Source organism: Mirounga leonina, unplaced genomic scaffold (assembly GCF_011800145.1).
Source record: "Mirounga leonina isolate KUSES-001 unplaced genomic scaffold, KU_Mleo_1.0 Mir_115, whole genome shotgun sequence".
Classification (NCBI taxonomy): Eukaryota; Metazoa; Chordata; class Mammalia; order Carnivora; family Phocidae; genus Mirounga; species Mirounga leonina.
Genome location: NW_023270268.1, coordinates 57,450,369 through 57,475,105, shown reverse-complemented (window position 1 = coordinate 57,475,105; position 24,737 = coordinate 57,450,369). Strand labels below are relative to the sequence as shown.

The 24,737-nt window shown below is 33.0% G+C and overlaps 1 non-coding gene across 1 annotated transcript; it reads right to left on the bottom strand.

The window, feature by feature from the left end:
* Window positions 1–23,913: 23,913 nt before the first annotated feature.
* On the bottom strand, window positions 23,914–24,019 carry LOC118007166. Its single transcript, XR_004678299.1, has one exon. It is a non-coding gene; the product is annotated as a U6 spliceosomal RNA (small nuclear RNA).
* Between the last annotated feature and the right edge of the window lie 718 nt (window positions 24,020–24,737).

Sequence of the window (24,737 nt, the reverse complement as noted above, 5' to 3'; positions counted from 1 at the left end):
ACTGAATTCAAAGAGCTTTTAATTTAGCTCCACAGAAAACCTGACTCTTAGAATTACAAAGAGCTGGCTCCTTTCTGAGGAGGAAATAAGAAAACTTAGGGAGAACAAAAATTAATTTCTCAATCACGTTTCCTACCAACCAAATGAAAATAATTGTTCTTTAAAAAACTCTTGTTGAAGCCCTTCCACCGAACTGGAGAGTTACTGAGTAGACAAGAGCAGTCTGCCAAGCCTCCTTTAATAGAGAATGTGAAAAACTGTGTATTTCCTTCTAAATCTTTTAAGTTAAAATCTAAAAATTGGTATCAAAGTTTGAATAGTTGTAGATTTAATAGTTTCCACATAATGAAAATTATATCATACACACAAAATAAAATATATCTATAAAATATTTTTTCTAGAGGGGACAGGGATGGGAAGATGGGTTAGCCTGGTGATGGGTATTAAAGAGGGCACATACTGCATGGAGCACTGGGTGTTATATGCAAACAATGACTCATGGGACACTACATCAAAAACTAATGATGTAAGGTATGGTGATTAACATAACATAATGAAAAAAATATTTTTTCCATAATGATTTGTTATACTACATCATTCATCCAAAAAAAAAAAAAAAATACATGACCAGGTTGTTCTTTATCAGTAGGAAATTCTACTGCATCTTCTGAATTTGTATTTATACCCTACATCCCCCTCACCTTTGTTGTGAGAGTTTCATTTATTTTAATGCCTGGAAGTCCTTTGTTGATCAACATATGAGTTTCAGCTTCAAAATTTTATAAATAAACAAATTATAAATTTATTTTATTTACTATCACTTTAAGTTTTCAAGTGTTACAAACATTTCTTCTGGTAAAGAAAACATTTCAACGACCAAAATTCTCAAAATACGTTAACTATATTACGTATTTATCTGAAAGAAAAAATAAAATGTTATTGAACATGCATCTCTAATGCACTTAATGGGGCTTCTCCCCCCATTTTGTATCTGTGAGTGAACATAAATTACTAATACAGTGAGATAGAATTCACTATCAATTCCACTTTTATTTTTCTCTTTTAAATATTGCTCAAGTTGACAAACCTTGTTCACACAAATAAAATAATTAAAGGAGTTTGGTACAAGATAGGTCACTCAGTTCTTTAAACTTGTCTGAACAAATTTAAACACATTAATTGTGTCCCAGCAAAAGAATTCTTTAAAAAATATATTAACCAGGAACAGTTATTTCCTCTTTACTTTTTTCTGTTTTTGAACTGCAAATAATTGGAAACATCTGACTTTGAAAAGGACTTAGTCATTCCTTAGAGTTATTCAGGCTGTCAAAGTCTGAGTATATTCAGAGCCCTTGACCATGATTTAGCAAGTGGCACTTTCACTTTGACTTATCTGGCTTAATATAATATTCTCAGATAGAGTTGAAAAAAATAAAAATATTACGAGTTTCAATAAATCTTTCAAAAACATTAATTTTCATGATTTATCTTATCACATGTCAAAAATCCAGAGATAGCAAAATTATAACCACTAAATCAATAAATAGTAATTAGGAGGAGTTTATTGTGTATACAGTTTTATTAAAGTAAGGTAAGATTTCATGAAATGAGAGCTTTCAAATTCAAAGACTTATGAGCAGCTCAGGGGTATAACATTATGGGATGGCTTATAAAGTGAAATGGGAAAATTGCTTAACTTTTGCAATAATGGGTTATTACAAGGGGTTTCCAGACAACAGAGTATTGATTAAAAGTTATTATCTCGTACCATTTTTAGAAAGGTAATTTAAAGTTCTCTTATGATTATCAGAGACATTTACAATAGATAATATCAATTGTTTTGCTTATGTTAATGAAATGCGCTAACGTTAGTTTGGCTTACTTGCCTTAAATGTTTCTTTTCTGCTCTTGGAATTCTCAAGTCCAGTCTTCATTTTATATTTCATTTTAGCACACATGATTCAAATAAGTTTTCATGAAAACTGGGGAGCTAACGTTTTAGCTTATTTGATTTATAGAAAATGTCCGCAACCTAATCAAATTGCAAAACAGTCTTTGTGGTCAAATACACTTAAAGGAACAACAACAGCAACAATGAAAAAAAAAAAAAAAAAACCACTCAGAAATAAATTATGGAACCTATTTTGGCAGGCAAGTTATTAGAAGTAGAAGTTAAATCATGCAGATATCAAGATTTACATCTCTAATGAAATTATGTAATCACTTTTATTATTATAAAACAAGAGATCAAAAGGTTATTTCTTGTTACTTATTTTGAAATAATTCAATATAATATGTCCAAATTTTTTTAGCTGTCTTGAAAACAAAGAGTGTAGGGAGGGACAGAACACCAAAGTTTGATATGCTTATGCACACATTTCCTTACCATACCCCCAATGAACAGGCACCTAATGAATTTCAATTGAAACATAGAAGATAAAAAGAATGTAAAGGAAACAGTTAACAGATGTTTAAAATGATAACCTCCCAGGCCTCATATATTTTATTCCTCTTTTTAGGAGACTTTCAAAGTGCTAAAAATATATTTTTTTAACTTTGTGGTTTATCCTCATTTCAATTTGAATGTCATACCGGTGCATATTTATATAAGTTCCTTTCCTGTAAAATCATTTTGTTGTATTTGATAAAAGTCTTACTGTACATTATGGTCTGTAAATGCATGAACATATCCCAGGTTGTATACACGTGAGAATCTGACTCTGAATGTAGTACAAAAAAAAAAAAAAAAAAAAAAAAAAAAAAAAGAAGTGCTTTACAAAGATTACTAGCAGTTTAATTGATTATTATTTACCTGTATAACTAAGGATAATAAATATAGCCACCTTAGTTCAGAATTTTATTTTATTTTATTTTATTTTATTTTATTTTATTTATTTATTTTTAAAAGATTTTATTTATTTATTTGACAGAGAGAGAGAGAGCACAAGTAGGCAGAACAGCAAGCAGGCAGAGGGAGAGGAAGACGCATGCTCTCTGCTGAGCAGGGAGCCTGACGTGGGGCTCGATCCCAGGACTCTGGGATCATGACCTGAGCCGAAGGCAGATGCTTAACAGACTGAGCAACCCAGGCGCCCTGGTTCAGAATTTTATAATAAATTGCAGAAAGCTTCCAATTTCCCGTTGTATATGTGATGTATTATGATATCCAATTCGTTAATCATTTATTACATGCCACGTATCATGCCAACACTTACATGCATTGTCACAGGTAATACTCATTCCACCATTTCAGGTAGGTAAAATGATAACTCTTTTTCAGAAATGGGTGATGGAGGCTCGGGTATTTCAACTAAACTACTTATTTGCTAGTGAGGCAGATTTGCAGTTCCAGTCCTTGGCTCTCTGAGAGATCTTTTTTTTCCCACTAAACCCTACCGAGTTTCACGATAAAGCACATTTTGAAGAAAAGAGAGATGAGAATTTTCATTGGCATGGGCCAAATGAAGCTCTATGTGAAAATTTTAGGTTGACATAATAGAAAATGGCAAATAATGCAATTCTTTGTGATGCTTCAACAGGCAGTGTACGAAGAGCACGGCTGCTGTTGGCAACCACTGAATGAGTCTTTCCTTCCCTGGTGCTTCTTTGCAGACAGTCATGGCTATAAAGTTGACCCAAAGACAACAGCAAATGTTGGTGAGACAGACTTTACAAACAACACGCTCTTTAATTACACAGTCCTATAAGGGTGTTCCTGTATGCTCTCTCTCTAGCTTTCCTCTGGCTTTTTCTCTATTTCTTTTCAGGGCTCGAAGCTAAATTTAGCAGGATAAATTTACCCACTTTGTTTGGAAATGATCTTAACCATGTGCTTCTCAAAGCACAAAGACACCCAATTGTTTTCAGTTCAAGGTTTGGTTTTCAAGTTGTTCAGGGTAAATTTTTCTTACCTGTGCAAATTATTTATAACAGGCTCGTTTATATTTCTTGACAAAAATGATATGTTAAAATGGAGGGAGTTTATGGGTTCCATTTAGAATCGAATCACAGAAATTTGGAAATAAGAAGGACCATGTGACAATCTATTTTAGGTTGTTTATTCTTTCTCTCTTTCTCTGTAATCCTTAACAATTTGAGACTCTAATAATAGCTATGGACTCCTCTCACAAAAAAATGCACATACAAACTAAATTTTGCACTATAGTTTCAGGGAAATTCCTGAGATGCATCCATGAAATACCCACTGGTTGAGAGCTAGTGATCCAATAGTTAACTTTAAGCTAAGAAATTAAAATTTTAAAGGGGATGTCTCTATTTTAGAGGATTAGCATCGAGGTTTAAAATGAGCATCTGTATTTAAGCCCTGGAGGTTTTTTTTTTTGCTATTCTACCACAAATATGTATACTACTACCAATTATTATGTAGCAGGTAGAATATTATATTTGCATAAACTTCATAAAAATGTCATCTTAATTATACCCATTTCAGTGGTCATTTTATGTCCAGATACTTATACTAACCACCATTCATATCCACCCTATACTTTTTAGAATGTGAGAATGAAAAATAAAATAAAATAAAATATTTTTTACATTTAATATAAATTCACCACCTAGAAAAATCATTACATTTAGAGATTGAATTTATCTAGGAACAGTGATTCTTACATCGTGAATTGTACACCAAACTGTTATATGAATCTTTTTGTCCCCTAAACTTAGCAAGTGAAAATGATCAATTAATACTTTTAAAATGTGAAACTATATAAATACCTTCAATATTGCTTTAAGTCTAATATTTGCAGGGAAGAGATTAAATTGCAAAATAAATATGATTAATGAAATTAGAAAAGCAGATTAGGTTGCTATATATAAACCTCTGTAAACACTTATTCACCTAGTTCAGGCAATAGTAATGTCAGCAGCAACAAAGTTCCATCAGTTTTAAAAGAAAGTGTACATTGAAAAGAAAAAATTCTATTTTTTAAAATCATGTAAAGTAACATAACTTCAAATTATATTGTTTACTTTTATGCTAAAATTTACAAAAATTATTTTAAAACATTCTAGTAACATATGTCTATAGACTTACGTTTATATTAACTCAAAAATGACACTTATATTTTAGTACAATTTTATCTACAGATTGACCAGAAAATTAGAAAATATTCACTGACTGTGTCACTCTAAACATTTTAGAAGTAGCATTTCTTGTATTTAAAATAATGTATTCCATTAGCAGCAGATAACTTCAATTTATTAATTGTGCACACTAGGCATGTGACAGTCTTGTTCTATACTTAATAAACATATGATCATTGGAAAATAGCAAATGTCCAACTATAATTATAATTATATATATGTGAATCTTTTTTAGATTATAAATTCCAAATGACAAAAGATAGGAAGTCCTTCATCAATATGTCGGAGTTCATTAGATCAGCAACTTCAAACACCCAGTAATCTCTTGAAGTCACTGACAGTCCGTTCATTCGGTAGCATTAAAGTGATCAGAAAAAGTAACAACAACATTTTGTAAGTGATTTTTAATTGACATTTCTCTAGTTTCAAACATGTATCTGACCTTTATTATTATCACCTGGAAATCAAGTATAAAAAAGATACTCTTTTTTTTCCCTGGTAGGCAATGTTTTTCAAAAATATGAGATACTTTGTTATTTCCTTAGCAGACACTTCTATATAAAATAGGAAAATTCTTCTACATTATTTCCACAGTTGTCATTTAAATCTTTTGACAAATGTTGCTAGGGAAACAAATTAAGAAAAGATAAAGTGGGGATGGGCTATTGAGAAAAAGACAAAAGTAATTATAATAGTACAGAATTATATCTAGGAAATATCAAAGATCAGTATGTCGGAAAATATATTTGGAAACTATCAGAGATTAAAACTTTATTTTTAAACTATGTCTGTTTTTAATGAGTACAAGTGCACTCTAGAAAGGAAGGTAAGTAGAGTAATTTTATTATGACAATGACTGTCTAAATTGTCACTGACATTGAAAACAAAGAGGCAGGTATAATAATATACTTAATAAGCATAAATAAGTTCTTTAAAATTATAAATGCATTTGAATATGGTATTTCCCAATTCTGAACCACCTTCGTGGAACTTAGCAAGTTCACAAAAAGTCAACATGATTTACTTCTTTTTCATCACAGGTTACCTCCAAATTCTCTCATTTTGCTTATCTTGACTTTAGCTCCTACTCCTGCATTTGTCTTTCTTTCAAACTGTTGCTCTCAGTTATAAAAATTCATATCATGGCAACATGCCAGGAGCTACTTAGGTTTAAAAAATAGCCTCTCATTTAAATAACTCTGCTGACTTTCTCCTAGACTTGCTTACTGGAAATGGTAACATAGAAAGAGGCTGTGTCTTTTTTAGATTGTGGCTTAAGTTTAAATGACCCAGTAATCTATGTTCCTGCTAAAGTGTAAAGTGACAGGGAAGGTTTCTCTGGCAAGGTTACATCTGCATAGTTGACCTGTAGAAAGTGAGATGCTTGAGTGTCTGGGGAAGAGAATTTCCAGACATAGTGGCCAGCAAGAACAAAAATGAGATTGGGACCATCTTGGCTTGTGTGACTGATAAAACAAAAATTAGTAGATAAGGTAACTAAAGGAAGCTGGACAGGTTGTTTTGGTCAGTGGAAGCCATTTTAAGGGTTTTTATTTTTACTCTGATGTCTGTGGTTAGGCACCTATTGTTGTGGGCAGGTAAGTGATATCTTGAGAGTTATGTAGGAAGATATTTAGATGGAGCCAGGGTGCAAGCAAGCAGAATGAACAGACTATAATTGTAATAATCAAAATTGATTGGATGAAGGCGGCAGTATTGGAGGTTGAAACCTTAAGAAAGTATAGTAAGAAGGAAGGATTTGCTGATAGGTGGATGTGGATTATAAAACAAAGAGAGGGGCACTAGAGATTTTTTGGCCTGAGAAACAATGGTCAGCCACTTAGTTTTAGAACTGGAAAAGAGCAGATTTGTTTGGGTAGATAGATGAGAACAGAAATCTAAAGCTTGTTTCTAGATCTTCTTGTGAGATTATCTGGGAAATCATTGTATTCCAGGTCTCCACCTGGGAACATGTCAGCATTTTTAGATCAGGAAGAGGAAAGGGATTCAGGAAAGAAGACAAAGAAAGAACATCACATTAGAATGTAATGGGAACAAGAAGCAAATTGTCTTAAGTCACTAAGCTTTTTCTACAAAGGCCAGGATTACCATAGCTAATTGCACCAATTTATAGAGGTTAAACTATAAGCAGAATTCTGGTTGAGAAAAACAAATCTAGTGAGAAAGGCTCACCCATTTCTTAAAAAAAGTCAGTCTGGAAGACAAATTCTCATAATGTAAGAGGTGGATTTATCTTTGAAGGACAGCCTTCTGCAATTATGGATTTTTATATAGGTTATATGAAGAAACTTTAGATAACAAAGATGAGTAAATGTGTGTGTGTGTGTGTGTGTAATTTGTTTCATTTATTTTATGATTTAGGTTTGACACTAGCATTGGGCCTCTAGTTTTTGCAGATCAGCATTTACATATCTCAACTGAACTTCACAATGACTACTTTTATGACTGGGAAACACAGTCACAGATAATTTTGTCATGACACAAACTGGAAACTGGCCTATCTTTATCTGAAATGAATTGCCTGACCAGGTAACATACCTTACATTTTTTCAAAGGTTATTTGATATCAAACATATTAAATTTTCATGAGTTTTAAAGTTTTATCTACCATTACAATTATGTAATTTCTAAAATCAATAAATGAGGAAATGATTTCCTAATGATTTCCACTAATACATATAAAGCACTTTATAATTCAATGATTGTTGGCTTTTAGTCACTTTATTAGGAATCATAACCTTTTTTATCCTAAAATTAATAGCATACACTGAAATAGGTAAGATGTAAATAACTTGATATATTGCTATATAGGTGCATTACATAAAGTTATTAAATACAGTAATGTTCTAATTAAAGAAATTTATGAAATATCTGTAGAGGCTATCATCATAAGATAGATACATTTGAAGGCATTGTTTGGTTTTGTAAAAATTTTGTTGTATTTCAAATCTTTTTCCTCCAGTCCATTATACTTAGTAATAATGACACATCTTGTTGTGTTTTTTTTTGACATGATTTTTTTTTCACTTAAGAAGTTGATTTAAGAATTTCCCCATGAAATTATTTGGTCCCCGTAAGTATCATTATGGGTGACTGCATACAATGCCAACTGTCTTCTGTTATAAATAATAGTGTAAATATCATTTGTTTCAAAACTTTTTCTGCTATCTCAAAGGCGAGTGGTTTTGAATGTATCACTTAAAATCCCGTTCTTTTGACTGTGTCAAAAAGTCACTGGTTGCTAATGTCAACATTAGCACTAGATGATAACTTTTGCTCTTAATATCACATAGGGTTTTTTTAAGCCCCAAAACTAAAGTCATTCTGACATTGTTTTGCAAATATAAGACACCTTTCATTTCTGATACAATATTAAAAGTAATGGAAAAATAACTGTTATTATAATTTAGAAATTAAAGCATTTATTGAATATAATGTATCTAGTATTACATGCTCATTATACTGGCACATATTCTTTCAGAAATTTCTCTGCATTTGGTTTTCTTTGATGAACATATTTGCTTTTATTTTGTCTTACGTTATTTATGTATTTTAAAACTGCCTTAAATCATTTGGGGAGCAAATTTTAGGGTAGGTATAGACAAATAAGACAATCTTACAATTGTAGTAGAATACATTCAACTAGAAAAAAAATTGCCTTGTAAAATGACTTTTTGAAACAATTTAGTTTGCTTTTATATATTACATGATTGAATATCATGAATTTGAGGTAGAGAGACCATATAGAGAAAAAGGATAAATTAAGTAATTAGTGCTAGAATTTTACCATTTTTAAATGTTCAATTAAAAATAATGTATTTGAATATTTGTATTTTTAAAAATTCTGTTTTCCTTACAGAATAATCATAATTTATATGACCATCACACATTCTTCTTATGCTTGATATATGTCACTTTATCTAATTCTTATAGCTTTATGTATGTCAATTAAAATATATAATGATAAGCTAAGATAACAAGTCAAGTTTGTCAAACTTTATGAAGTTTCAAGATAAGGCATTTATAGCTCTGAGTAAACACAGAAGCTTTATTTTTCACAACTCAGAATTTTGATACTTGTTACAATTTCATCAAATCAATTCCTTCTTACCTCTGTTTTTATTTATTTGTTTAAGTTAATTGGATTACCACTGATACCTTAGTACTAGGTGCTTGAACTACACTTGAGCTACTGAAATTATTTAACTACAGATGACGTGAAAAAGATGGTGGCGAGAAATTGGGAATCAAGCATTTCTTTTGTTAGTTCAGTGACTAAATGTTTTACCAAACATTTAATTTCCAAAATGACCAGTATTGACGTTATTTCTTCATATGTACATAAATATGTATATTTTTTAAAGATTTTATTTATTTATTTGACAGAGACACAGCAAGAGAGAGAACACAAGCAAGGGGAGTGGGAGAGGGAGAAGCAGGCTTCCTGCTGAGCAGGGAGCCCAACCCGGGGCTTGATCCCAAGACCCTGGGATCATGACCTGAGCCGAAGGCAGATGTTTAATGACTGAGCCACCCAGGTGCCCCTGTACACAAATATATTTAAATATATATTTATTTTTTATATTTGTATGTAAAATGATTTCATTTGATAGATTTGAACAATAGAAAGTCAATATTTTTCAGTATATTTATTGCCTTGCTTTTTCATGAGAATTAACATAAAGAGAAGTCATTATAATTTGGTAAAAATGCAGGGTTTCATGTTTATGTGTAACTTCTTATGTGAACATGCCAAACCTCACAACATGGTTTTCTAGTTACTTGAGCCCTCCGAAAGAGTATTTATGCTGTCTTGTGAAGCAAAATATATAGTAATATCATTAAAATTTTGAAAACTTTTAAAGAATATATTGAGGCTATCATTGATTTATATTAAAAGTAATTTCAAAGAAATATATATATATACATATATATATATATATATATATATATATATATATATATATATGTATGTATGTATATATACATTTCATGAATCCAAAACTATGAAATGCATACTGGATGTTGAACATTTTAAATCTCAAAAATCATACAGTTTTTTTCCCCCATGGGCATGGGCTTTACTTGGGGAACAAATGAGGTTGCAGCGCTTGGCTCCATCCTTGTATATCTCGCTCTTGGTCCGGATCCCCGGTCCTGCCGGCCTGCCAGTTGAGTGGATCTCGTCAGGGTATTGAGTCAGTACAACGCATCTGCCTATGATCACGGCCAAGGGAGGCCACTGCGGCCACATGGAAGACATCCCTGATGCTGAGCTCAGGGGACCGGGAGGAGTACTCCACACAGGACACAGCCCCCACCTGCTTGCCAGCACAGTGCCCTGCTCATGTGTAACAGGCATAAGCTTCTGCTTGGACAACTCCCTCAGTGTAGCCAGGTCCGTGTGCAAGTCCAATTTACAGCCAACCAGCGCAACCTTGGCGTTGGAGCAAAACTCCTGAGTCTCCCGTTGCCACTTCTTGAGGACATTGTCCAAAAACCTCAAATTGATTACTGGTATGAACAATTGCCTTTCAGTACATTCAATTCACTGATACTGGCATGAAAGACATGAAATACTTGAGTTATGATGAAGTTAAATTCAAAGGCCTTCCTGAATTTGCTCAAGATTTTCACAACCATGTTCAAAAATATGTCAGAATTCTGGAAATGATAAAAGATACTAATTAAATTTCCTCCTTTGAAAATATAATTGTTTTTTTTTTCTATGTTCTCCCTTTCCTTTTATTAAGGATCCTGCTATTTTTATAGAAAAAAATACAGAAAAGGAGGAGCATATAAGCTCTATGATAAAGGAACAGCACAAAAGGTGTGGATTAATCAGTTTGATGGCATTATAACAATTATTGAAGAGGTAACTAGTAAAAACCTAGTTTTGAACCAGCCACTATGGTATTTAATTTATTGGAAGGGAGATTAAGTTGAGAGGTAAGATGGTCCCATTTCACTTACCGCAATCATATAACTCGGAACCTGAGAATCACTCTGCTAAACGGCTGCCAGGTGGAGAGTTTTTGTCAAAATTGCAATGAATCTGTCCTAAATGTATCAGAAGAGAAAATAGAAAAGACAGGCATGATGTTGCTGGGAAAATTATAGTAATTTTTCTGCTGAACCCTTGTTCTGGAAAGTTCAGCCTTCATTTCCTGCACTATATTTTTCTCCACGGACTTTCTCTTTCCATCCTATCTGAGCGCCCACAGATTTCTGTAGATTCTTTGGAAATTATTTATAGAGGCCAATAATCTGCCAGGTTAGTTGGTTCCTCTTCTTGAGACCTAGCCGCCTTTGTTTATGTCCCTTTCCCCCCAAGGAACAGAAATTCCTTAACAATGGAATATATTATTTTTCTGAAAGTAATTGTTTCTCTGAACCAAGCTTAGTTCATCTTCACTTCTCAAACTCCATTATCAAAAGGAAACTGGAAAACCTGTTTCTGAGTCGTGTTCTCCCTGGGGTTGAAAACAGTTGGTCATGTGGGGGCTCGGTCACAAAACTGTTTCTCAACAACAGTTGAGTAGAGTACAGAGTCAGAATTCTCGGGGCAGCTTGCTGGGCTGATAGGCACGAGGCACTTAACCAAAACAGTCCCTTTGGTACTAAAGGACAAGCTGAGTATCAGAGGCTCTGAGATATATGTGGGGACATGCTTTCTAGTTCCCAAAAAGAATTAAGAATCGAATCTTAAAAGATTTATTATGCTCAAAGGGACTATTTTTTTTTTTTTAAGATTTTATTTATTTATTTGAGAGAGAGAGAATGAGAGGGGGGAGGGTCAGAGGGAGAAGCAGACCCCCTGCCGAGCAGGGACCCCGATGTGGGACTCGATCCAGGGGCTCCAGGATCATGACCTGAGCCGAAGGCAGTCGCTTAACCAACTGAGCCACCCAGGCGCCCACAAAGGGACTATTTTGATGTCATTCACTGTAACAATATCACCTGAGGTTTGTGTGGGTCACTTGCCTATGAGTGAATGCGATTCCCACAACAGCCCTGGTAATAGTTACTAATAGAAATCATTACTCTCATTTTATAAGTTGAAACAAGAAGTTCAGGGAAGCTCAAGTCTCTCATTTTAAAATAGAGGTCATACATTTCTTGCAGGGTTGTTAGGAGGATATAAATGATTCAACATGTATAATGCATTGAGCTAAAAGGCCAGGTTTAACACATAGAAGGTACTTAATAACTATTTTCCAATAACAGTATAATGAAAAGTCATATTATGTTAACAAGTTTAAGGACTAGAATTCCCATTTTTTTTCTTTCTTTTTTTTTTTAAGATTTTATTTATTTATCTGAGAGAGAGAATGGGAGACAGAGAGCATGAGAGGGGAAGGGTCAGAGGGGGAAGCAGACCCCCTGCTGAGCAGGGAGCCCAATGTGGGACTCGATCCCAGGACTCCAGAATCATGACCTGAGCCGAAGGCAGTTGCTTAACCAACTGAGCCACCCAGGCACCCTAGAATTCCCATTTTCTGATTTGTGACCAAAAATGATTTCCAATACTCTGGCTCAACTGTTTACCATAATTTAGTGCAATGTTTGGCACATAACAGTCAGTAAAAGTTTTCCAAATACATAGGTACTTCTAAAACTTTGTATATGAAAAGAAATAATAGGTAGACCAAATAGCCAAATATTACAAAGTTTACATTTTTTTCTTTAAAACTGCATTATTATTTTGTAACTAGAGAGTTAGGAATGGAGGCAAGGAAAATGATTGGTAATAGCAGAACTGCATAATTTTGGAGTTAGATCATGCATGCAGTTTATTTCATTATTCAAGAATTATATTTTTAAATCCACAACTGAAAGTTGTAGTATTCAAAACTGTCCCTCTTTATAGTATGGATTTGCCATTATATTAAATTCTGAAAATTAAAGATTATATTCTTAATATGTGAAATATAGTGTGTTTTATGTTGATGTTAATTGATACTAATCTTATGAGATTTTAAACTCTAATTAGAAATAAAAAATTTTACCATGCATTAATCCACTCTAAGCATTTCCCATTGGGAAATATTTGATAAATAGGGTAACCATTTTCCAATTCTAAGCCTGGAAAAGATATTATTAATGTAATTTTTTCTTTTGGCTACAGATATATGGCATCAGTTACATATTAATTTCTTGTCTTTTAGGTGTGGTCAGGATCTATTATGTACCTTGACTTTACCAATCTGGCGTTTGTAAGTTGGTGGGTGAATGAGTGTGAGTTTTTTCACCAGAAAATGAAATTCAATGGTTTTAAAATTGTAAGTAATTGTTTTACATTTTAGTTCAGTTTAAAAAAAATGATAACATCAATTATCGGTACTATTCATACATAATAAAATATATTTCCATCAGATTTAATAAACTTTTTTTTAGTAATTCTAATGATTTTGAATTGGAAGTTCAGTTCAGAAATAATTCCTATTCATACAGAGGGCAGGAGATGAGGAAAATTCATGCTTTGTCTCTGTCTACTTCACTTTGTCTTTCCCATTCATGGATTCAAAGCATGAAAAATATACCCTTCTCCCTCTGGAGCTTATTAATTCTAAATTTAGGATAATGTCTCAATAATCAATGACATAAATTTTTGAAGTAATGGTAAAATTTGCAGGAAAAGAATAAAATTCATTAGGACACTTGAGGATTGAAACCAGTAATTTAGCTTCACGTGAGCTACGCAGCCCCTGAAACTTCTAATAAAATGTCCAATTCAAAATTGTCTTTGAACTTGTGGTATGTACCTGGCATTGCATTAGGTAACAGCAGTAGTTACCATCCAAGGGTGATTTTGTCCCATTCAGGGACACTAGCAATCTTTGATGGCCTTTTTGGTTGTCACATATGGGGAGCGCTCCTGGCATCAAATGAGTAGAGTCCAAGGATGCTGTTAAACATCTTACAATGCACAGGGTAGCCCTGCCCCCCTAAATAACCATCTGGCACAAAATGTCAATACTGCCAACATTGGAAAACCCTGGGCTGCAGGGATATAAAGATGAAGTAAGCACAGTTATGTATTTAAAATTTGTATCTCATATGCTAAGCTCTATGGTTATCACTTTGCACGATGTTATCTTATTGTCATACAATTATCTAAGAAAAGGCTTTGCTCACATTTATACGGCTTTACGTAGGTATCAGTAGCCTCCACTTGTAGCAGTGGGTGAGGCTTTACATTTATTTATCCATCACCTTGCTACTAGAAGGCATATTTCAACTGGATGCTAGTCATATAAGAGTTTGCCCAATAAAGACCTTAGCAAGCAGGCTCAGTAACGACCTTCGTCCCATTCTCTAAGCTCCACAAAGAACTAGCTTTCTGTTCTTGGTGTGCTCCCACTCGCAAAAAGAACACTTTTTCTGACACACGTAAACAGTATTCTGGCAGAAATGTGGACAAGCTTTCTTGTCAGCTTTGGTTATAGGTATGATCAGGATCCTAAGTTTCAGGTACACTTCTAAAGGGTATAAGCTATTGGTTGCTCTAGATTCTTTTATCTACTATATACAAGGTGGAGGGCCTGAAAAAATATTTCTAACGAATGTACAGACCTTGAATATCTCATTTAACAATGAAAAAAATCATTAAATGCTTATAATGTTAATTAATGAACTCTTTGATATTTAATAGAAATAAACATAATTGAAGCCATTGGAGTAGCTTCATGTAGATGTGGATGCCTGATTAGAATCTTACAAATACTAATTTAGCCCTCTGGGGGTAAGTGTTAACTTCTGATCAGTTAAATATTGTGCACATACTGAGATATTTTAAAATAAATAACAGGAAATCTTATTATACTCACACCTCACAATTACTCATTTTACTAATACAAAAATTGATGTACAGAGAGCTTAAATACATGCTCGTTATTACCAAAGTAGTATATTACTGATCAAAATATGACAAAGGCTTGTTTAACTTGAATGTTCTCACTCTTATACAGTATATAATTCATTTTATAAGAGCTAACCACCTACATGGGTAGATAGATAGTAACAATGCAGTTTAATAAGTGCAACTATAGTGTTTTTACTCAGGATATAATTGAACCAGATAAAATTGCTATGTAATTGAATTGGAGGAGGAGAGGGGAGAGTTGAATGTAGACAGTGAAGGTATGGAAAAAGCAGACTCACTGAAGGCAACACTGGCTATAACTGTGTTTTCTATCTGTGAAGATAGAAGATGAAATAGTGCAAAGTTAATTTGCTGCATTAAGGAAGCTGGCCAGTGTACTGCAGCCAAAGGAAAACATTGAAGGGTTTTAAATGAGAGATTTGCATTTTCAGTAGATCTCTCTGGCAAATGCATGGATGACTTATTTGAAAGAGACAAGGCTGGAGTCCATGCATCAATCAGAGGGTTGTTGAAACCCTCAGGGAGAAACACAGTATCTAAACCAGGAGATATATGGGCAAGGTAAGGGTTACGGGAGGAATGGATTTAAGAAATGCATTCACCCCAATGTTTATGGCAGCAATGTTCACAATAGCCAAATATGGAAAGAGCCCAGATGTCTATCTACAGATAAATGGATAAAGAAGTTGTGGCGCGCGTGCACACACACACACACACACAGGAATATCACTCAGCCATCAAAAAGAATGAAATGTTGCCATTTGCAACAATGTGGACAGAACCAGGGGGTATTATGCTAAGTGAAATAAGTCAGTCAGAGAAAGAAAAATACCATATGATTTCACTCATAATTTGAGTGAAATTTAAATTTCACTTAGCCTGCTTGCTAAGGTCTTTATGTGGGCAAACTCTTATATGACTAGCATCCAGTTTAAATTGTGAAATTTAAGAAACAAAACAGATGAACATAGGGGAAGGGAAGGAAAATAAAAATGAGATGAAAACAGAAAGGGAGGCAAACCATAAGGGACTCTTAACTCTAGGAAACAAACTGAGGGTTGCTGGAGGAGAGGTGGGTGGGGGTATGGGGTAATTGGGTGATGGGTATTAAGGAAGGCATTTGATGTAATGAACACTGGGTATTCTCTGCAACTGATGAATCACTAAATTCTACCTCTGAAACTAATTATACAGTATATGTTATCTAAATTGAGTTTAAATTAAAAAAAATTAAAAAAAAAAAAAAGAAATACATGGAATCTAAAACCTTTGGACTTTGTGAATGATTTAATGGATTTGGGTGGGATGAAGCTTCAGAGCGATAACTCAAGAATTACTTTCAGATTTCTACTTTAGGTAAATGGTTGTCTGCACAGGAGGAGCAAGAGTTGGGATAATACAGTGAGCTCTGTTATGGACATATTGAATTGAGTTGCTCATGGGTAGGCAATGAAAGGAAAACTTTCATACCAGTTTCTTTGGGGAGGTGTAAACCTTTGTATGGAGCTCAAAATGCTAATTCTTGTTTTCCAAACAGTGTTGTGTAATGCCTACATATAAAGGCAGTGTGTTCTCTAGGTTCATGTTCCCTGTCCTTACATAGCATTAACCAGTGACATGGTATGAGCCAATTTTTTCTCTTCTCCTGGAATAAAACTGTCAGTGACTATGAGCAAGTTTTCACACACATAATTAATCTCATTATTGAAATAATGGTTTCCCAAGTGGAACTCATCTTCAGTTCTGCAGCTCGAAGGGTATCCTAATGAGCTCTTAATTATTCAGTGTAAAGTTGAAAATTCAGGCCAGTGAGCTTTGGCGATTCTATGCACAAGCACAGTGAGGTGGGGTAGAATTATTCTTAATATGTACAGTTAGATTTAGATGTAGATATACTCAAGTAGTTAGATTGGAATTCTATGGCTGAGAATTACAATTCTCAACATTGTTTTCCATATAATTTATATGATCATTATTGCTATCATTTTGGGCAACACTCAGTCCTGTGGGGGGTGACAATAATAGAAACAGCTTAATATACCCACATACTCTATTAAGTGTTTTATATTTAGTGATCTACACTCTCTTTTAATCCTCATAACAACTCTATGAAGCAAGTATTCATATTATACCATTTTGGGGGGATGATACATTTGAGGCATACAGAAAGACAAAGTAAACTGTCCAAGCTCACGTAACTATCTAATGGTTGGATTCAGACTTAGGCATTCTGGCCTTGGAATCTATGATTTTTATTTACAAGATATTGAAAGGTAATGTAATTATAAATATTAAGTTTGATCTCCTCTAAGTAAAAAAAAAATAATAAATAAGATGCAAGTATTGGCATTTTTACTGTGATTTCTACTTTTTATTTTAGTCTACTATGGATAGTCACACCTTTGTGTATCATGACACTGTTGTTGAAACTATGGGAAAGATTATTGGGGCACGGAGCATTTTATAAATGACTAAAAGTGAAACAACAAAATAGCTTCTAATATAGTGCTATGTATGCAGTCAGCATGACAACAATATTTGGAGAATAAATGGAAGGAATGACAATTGGCCCATCTGGATTATCTACATAAAAATTGAATAAACAGGGCTCTTGGATAGGATTATTTAGTACTATAGATTGAGCATGAAAAAAATGTTTGCTATGAACAAAGTATTGCATTTTAGTATTATTAATCCTGAGCAATTTTTCTGATATTAGACCAGAGTACCATCCTCCTACTTGTTCATTTTAATTTATTTATGTTTATTTTGCAAAATACATTCATTTATACATGAAAATATATTGCAAAATATAAAGTTAAAGAAGAAAATAAAATCACCCACAATTAAACTATCCAAAAGATCATCATTGTTATCATTTTAGTGAATATCCTCACATTTTATATTTTTTTCTTTAAAAACTGTTAGTATTTTACACTTGTGATGAGCACCAGGTGTTGTGTGGAAGTGTTGAATCACTATACTGTACACCTGAAACTAATATTGTATTGTATGTTAACCAACTGGAATTTAAATAAAAACTTAAAAAAAAAACTTTGTTAATATTTTATGGTAAGAATTAAGAACCATTTGGTATCAAAGTTATTGATACCAAAACTGTTCTGATGGAAAAGTCATTTAGTAGGTCAGAAGTTTGGTCTAGGATGCTAAATTTTTAGAACCAAATGCTAAGATGTCTTAGGTTGAGACAAGTTTTAGGTTGAGACAAAGTTGAGACAAAGTTTCTTTAAGTGTATCAAATTATTTGAACCATTTCTGATAAAACTCTTCCTTCGAACCACTCTTTACCTGATTCACTGATCAAATTGATGATACTGTAATTGGTATCAGTTGTTATTCCAAGTCAAGATTATAAATCAATATTATAATAAAAGATATAAGATCGCTTTTTCTTTTTAGTTGTTGGAAATGCCTCCTCATGATAATAATTGTCGAAACATTAACCATACAAATCCTGGGACTGTATAAGAAATTTATGCATACTTTGGCTCCCTTAGCTTTTTTCAATAATGGTTAATTCCCTGGGTTCTTTCTTACTGCCAAGGGAGGCAAATTCATTTAAAAAAAAATGTCTGTCCTGCAAGAGTAATTTCTGTAGGTTGGAAGTTAATTTTTAAACTAGAGTTGCTAGAAATTGCATTTATTTGATATGAGACAATCAACATCTTGATGCTAAGATGATCAATTTTCTGTCTAAGAATAACTGGTAAAATTTTAGGACACAATAATATTATATACTTCAAATATAACAACATTACATATGCAAAAGAGTAGGTTTAAAAATAGTAAGAAATATGCTGCTTTTAAATAAATGCTTTATTTTATTTTCACTTTTAAATACATGCCACATCCTGTAAAATACACAAATGCTGTATTCAGCTTGATTAATTTTTATATATGTTTATATCCTTATAACCCTGGACATGTAATTTTTAAATAATATAAACTATTTAAGTCATAATTTCCTTTCCAAAAAATAGATTTCATGAGAATTATGTTATAAATGCAAATGCTTATTTAGTAAAAGGTGATCATCTGTATTGCACAGTTAAGGCATAGTCCATATTAAAACCTGATTGATTTCTAGTGAAATATGATCTCTTGATAACAATTGACAAAAATTAAGCCATTAAATATGGAAATCCTTTCATAAGTAGAGTATACTTACTCTACAGTTTTCCTTAAATGAGAATAAGATTTGAATTATGAAATATTATTTAAAGAAACTTAATTTGATTAGTTTCTAGTAACATCACATGAATCAGAGATTATTTCAGCTTCAGATTCACGACTTTAGGATCCCTTCTGGGTTTAAATGCTTTGAGCTAAATCCTGATTTTACTTGATTGGCTTCCAAGAGGAGATGCTAAGTGAAAAGTAATAGCTAATATTTACTGAGCATTTTCTAACTGTACTAAGGACTGATTATCTTATTTCATTCCATGAACCTGCAAAGTAGGAAGACAATATTTTTGCTTCTTTACATATTGGGAAACAGAAGGAATGAGTTAGGGTCATTCCCTTCAAGTAACAGAAATGTATTTGAGCCAGAAAATTGGAGAATTTATTATGCAGAAACAAGGGCAATAATCCATCTGGACCTGAGAATGGACCTGGAAAGCAGTCAGGATCTTACCTTCAACTCTTTGTGTATATGTGAACAGGGTTCATCTTCTATGCTGACCTATGATTTTAAAAAATGGTTTTAACCAAAAAATCTTTATTTACTGAAAATCTATGGATCTCAAACCTAAATATCCAGGACAGTTTAGGGATTCAACCGTGTGAAGCAATTGTAGTCAGATACCAGTTTCAGGGAATACATACCTGACTGGTCTGTCCCTTGTGTGGAAATGGTTCTTTCCAGGTAGTCGCATTAATGACAAAGATAATCTGAAGGTTGCCTTTCACACTGAGCCTCAGGGAAGCTTAATTTTCCAGTCATGTATAACCGGATGTCCTCTGTCCTGACTGGAAACAAGGACATTAGCCTTCTTACTATACATTATAGACTATACATTATAGACTCAGTAGCATATAGAAGGTGATTTTTTTACTAAGTTGTTGAGTTATTTTATAGCTTAACTATCAGCAGTAAGATTGCTTTGTGTTGTGTGTACACGCTTTCTATTTAGAATAGTACGTTGAACAAAATACAAAACTCTTCCTCTTTGAACTTCCTGGAGGAATATGTAAAGCCATATACCAACAAATCTGACTTCAACCAGGATGTTTTATTAAAAATTAGGTAATTCCTTAAAATAAACCTGATACCTTTATTGTGTCCTTCTAGAAGTCTTATATTTTAATGAATTACAAATGCAAATTGCATTGTATCCTCTATGCCTTGTCCCTACAATGGTCGGCAACAGTGGTAGTAACGCTTTTAAATACTATTCAGGGAACTGAAATTATATAAATAAACAATGTATAGCAACCCTTCCCACACTCCATTTTTTTTCCTTTGCATTTCTCCTTTATTTTTTTTTATTATGGTTAAAAAAAAAAAAACATAGAACAGGAAATGTGCCCTTGTAATAAAAATTTAAGTGGACAGTTTGGTATTGTTAACTATATGCACTTTGTTGTACAGCAGATATCTAGAACTTATTCATATTGCATGATTGAAACTCTTTATTCATTGGACAGCAACTCCTTATTTCTAACTCCCCCAGCTGCTGGCATACCATTGCACTTTCTGCTTCTATGGGTTTGACTACTTTAGATCCCTCCTATAAGTGAAATCATACGGTATAGATTCTTGTGTCTGATTTCACTTAACATGCAGTGCTTCAGGTAGTAACGTATGATAGGATCTCCTTCTCTTTAAAGGCTGAGCAATTTTCCACTCTATGTATATACCACATTTCCCTTTATATCAACCATTCATGGACATTTAGTTTGTTTCTAATTCTTGGCTATTGTGAAAAATGCTTCAATGAAAATGAGGGTGCAAGTATCTCTTTGAGATACTGTTTCCAATTCTTTCATATAAATACACAGACATGGAATTGCTGGATCATACAGTAGTCCTATTTTAGTTTTGTGGAACCTAATACTCTTTTCCATAGCAGCTGCATTATTTTGCCTTCCACGGACATTCTCTAAGGGTTCTCATTTCTCCACATACTTGCCAAAACTTGTTATTTTACAAATAGCTCAAATCCCTTGATAGTCACAGTTGTTCCTGGCTCTATATACTCAGAGAACCCCAGTCCTCTTAATAATGGTGCAACCAAAGGACATATATGGAGATTCCTAGAATCCTACTTCAGGGTTGTGGCTGGCCATTGTGCCCATTAGGCAGTGTCCACACAATATTGGTTATTAAATATGTAAATATATCTTGTTAAGTATTAAATATATATTATAATTATATTTATTCATATTATCTGTGTGTACAAGAGTGCTTCAAGTCTTCATCCAAGCATTTCCAATCTCATGTTAGACGGATATCTAACAAACTCTGATCCATCCCTACTGTTCTGTCTGCTTCTATGGTTGGGATAAAACCAGTGGAATTTAACCCCTCATTCATTTAAAGATGTTTTTCTTTATTATTCTTAGTTGAATTTAATTAAAAAGAAATTGAAAAAATAAAAAATGCAAAAATTTATGACAGCGTGACAGCCAGGAGCGACTTATTATCAATATTAATTTATTGCATCTAATAGTACTTATATTTCAATTATCCCTGAGGATACTACTATTTTATATCAGTGTCTGAAAATTAACACTGCATCACTAAGGAACTATAAAACTAAGTTCTACATCCTTAGTTAGAGAAAGAAGAGAAATATTCAGTGTATTTTACAGGATTTTATTAAAAATGTGTAAAATAATAAAAACTTTAGGTTTAAATGAATTACAAATGAATAGCATGCTTGATGCTACAAGAATGATGGTTCAAAGACTATTGCTTTTCCTTGGTAACTAAGTATAATATGGAGCACTTGTTTCATTTTTGAAAGACAGTTTTTCTCATAGCAAATAAGAAGTCCAAACCCAATTTCTGGGGGGATTAGATATCCGATAGTCACCATCAAGAGAGAGCATAATGATGAACTGCATAAACATACGGTAAACCAAACAGTGTAAAATCTTAAATCTCAGTGAGTTATTATATAATCATGTGTACCTATCTATAATTATGTGTTGCTATGACATAAACTGTGGACTAAAAGTCATTTCAATGTTCCCCTAACTGTTATGTTGGGAAACAATAGAGCAAAAATCCAGACAAAACGAACACACAGACAAACCAACACATCTCACATCCACACATCCACACACATACTGACATTTTATAATAAAATAATATTCTGTGTTCTAATATATAAAGTAAATACTGATACAAAGAATTGAAGAAGTAACTCTACAGAGAGATTTCTCAGATGCTTCAGTTTAATGTAGTGCTAACTCAGTGTGCACTGAGAATCCCCAAGAAGTAAGCCCTCTGTGTTAGCTTCACAAACAGAGAGATTCAGAGAAAACATTTTCAGACCACTCTTGTAAACATCTCTGAGAACAGGACTGCCAATTTAGGCATCAAATACATTTAAGATGTATGGATAAAATACTCTACAGAGCAAAATTTAGTAATAGTGTAAGTTGAAGCAATGAAGCTCTATGATTATTTGTCATGTTTTTTAGCCAGTTAAGATCTTAAAAGAGATTCTTACCTGTAGAAACAGAACTTGAGTATGCTAGTAAAAGGAGAAGGCATTTTTTCCCTTCTTCCTATCTTCTAGCTCAGTGTCATATTGCCCACTGCAGATGTGGGAGAAGATGAAAGGAGATCTAGAAGAGTGAGTAATAGAATGGGGATCATAATACTTAAAATTGGACTTGCAAGAGCTGAAATAATACTGAAAACAATAAAAAATGTAATGCATTTCTAATGCTTTTTAAAAGTTAAATTACATTTCGCATTTGCTTCTTAAAAGATATGGTGACTTATTTTATAAATTTTTACCTGGAAGTTTTTACCTCTTAAACTCCTTTATGAAAAATATGGTGTAGAAAATATAGTCAATAATCTTGTAATAGTGCTATTTGGTGACAGATGCTGACTACGCTTATCACTGTGAGCACTGAATAATGTTTAGAATTGTTGAATCAATATACTGTGCACCTGAAACTAATATAACATTGTGTGTTAATTATACTTTAATAAAAACAAGTAAAAAGAAAAAGAGATAAATTCTACTTGATCCATTTATATTTTAAAATGAAATAGAATTCTCAACACAATTTAAGTTAGTAAAATGCATTCTTAAAATATTTTAGATTCAATAGAAAGCATATTATTCTAATATCATTTTTCTAAAGTAATTTTTTTTTAGTCTCAAGATTCAGCATATTTTAGAAATAACTTTCTTTGGTTAACAAGTCAAGACACTATTTGAACATTTATATAAAACGTTGCCTTATCTCTGTATTTTACAAATCCTATGTAAATGGGGCACAGTAGCAAGGCCACTTTTATAGGAGTAAATCAAATACTCATAAATTTGTATCATTTTCCAAGTATATTCAGTTACCTTTAAAATATCACTGGATGAATACTATAAAAAATTTAAAATAAAATAAAGTAAACTTCAGCAGTATTTTTTAAAGGTTGTGAGTGTTCAACAAACTGGAAATAACTGTCCAGCAAAACATTGCAGACATTATTCATGTATGTATAAATACTTTAATGATGAAATGTTGGCCATTGTATACTTTGTACAGGACTGTTCCTTTGGTATTGAAGGGATAGGATTTGTAACCAAGTGAAGAACCAGTACTAAATATCACCAACAAGAGGAGCAAGGGATAGAACATAATGTAATATGGAAGTTGTACTAAACAAGAAAATATTAAATTTGTGGTTAACTTTTTAAAATATTTTATGTTTAAACACTTGGATGTCATCCTTGTGCAGGGACCATGCCGATCTTCGCCGCATTGTTCCAATTTTAGTATATGTGCTGCCAAAGCAAACACATGTTTAGACACTTGAGAAACCAGATTATAAGCTAAAATTTAAGAGTAAGAAAAGTTAGATGGTGAAATTGGAGTGGTCTAGCATATTTTCCTCTCCTGAAAAGAAATATAACTTATGTAAATAAATTTATCCTATCCATCCTAGTGAATGATATTTTAATTATGAGCTATATATGTCTCAAAAAATAATAAAATTATAAACTCTGAATAAAAAGGAAAATAATAGATATGGAGATAAATTATTTTAAAATCCCAAGGAGCCACGATAAATTTACTTAGAAGAGGAAAATGTAATGGTCATAATGGTTATTATTTATATTATGTCAATATTTTGCTTTATCTTAGGTTTAATTCTGATACAAATGCCAAGGTTTAGGACACTCAGTTCTTATGGGACTCAGCATTCCTTATCACTTCTGTCCTGAAACAAATTAACTGTGAGTTTTGGAATATTAGTGTAAATTTCCATATAAGAATTCTTTTATAATAAGATTCTATTTATTTGTCAGAGACAGAGAGAACAAGTGAGAGAGCACAAACAGGGGGAGCAGGACAGGGAGAAGCAGACTTCCCGCTGAGCAGGGAGCCCAATGCGGGGCTCGATCCCAGGACCCTGGGATCATTAGCTGAGCTGAAGGCAGACGCTTAACCGACTGAGCCACCCAGGCGCCCCTCTGTATAAGAATTCTTAAATATACATAAATATCTGGAAATTTTC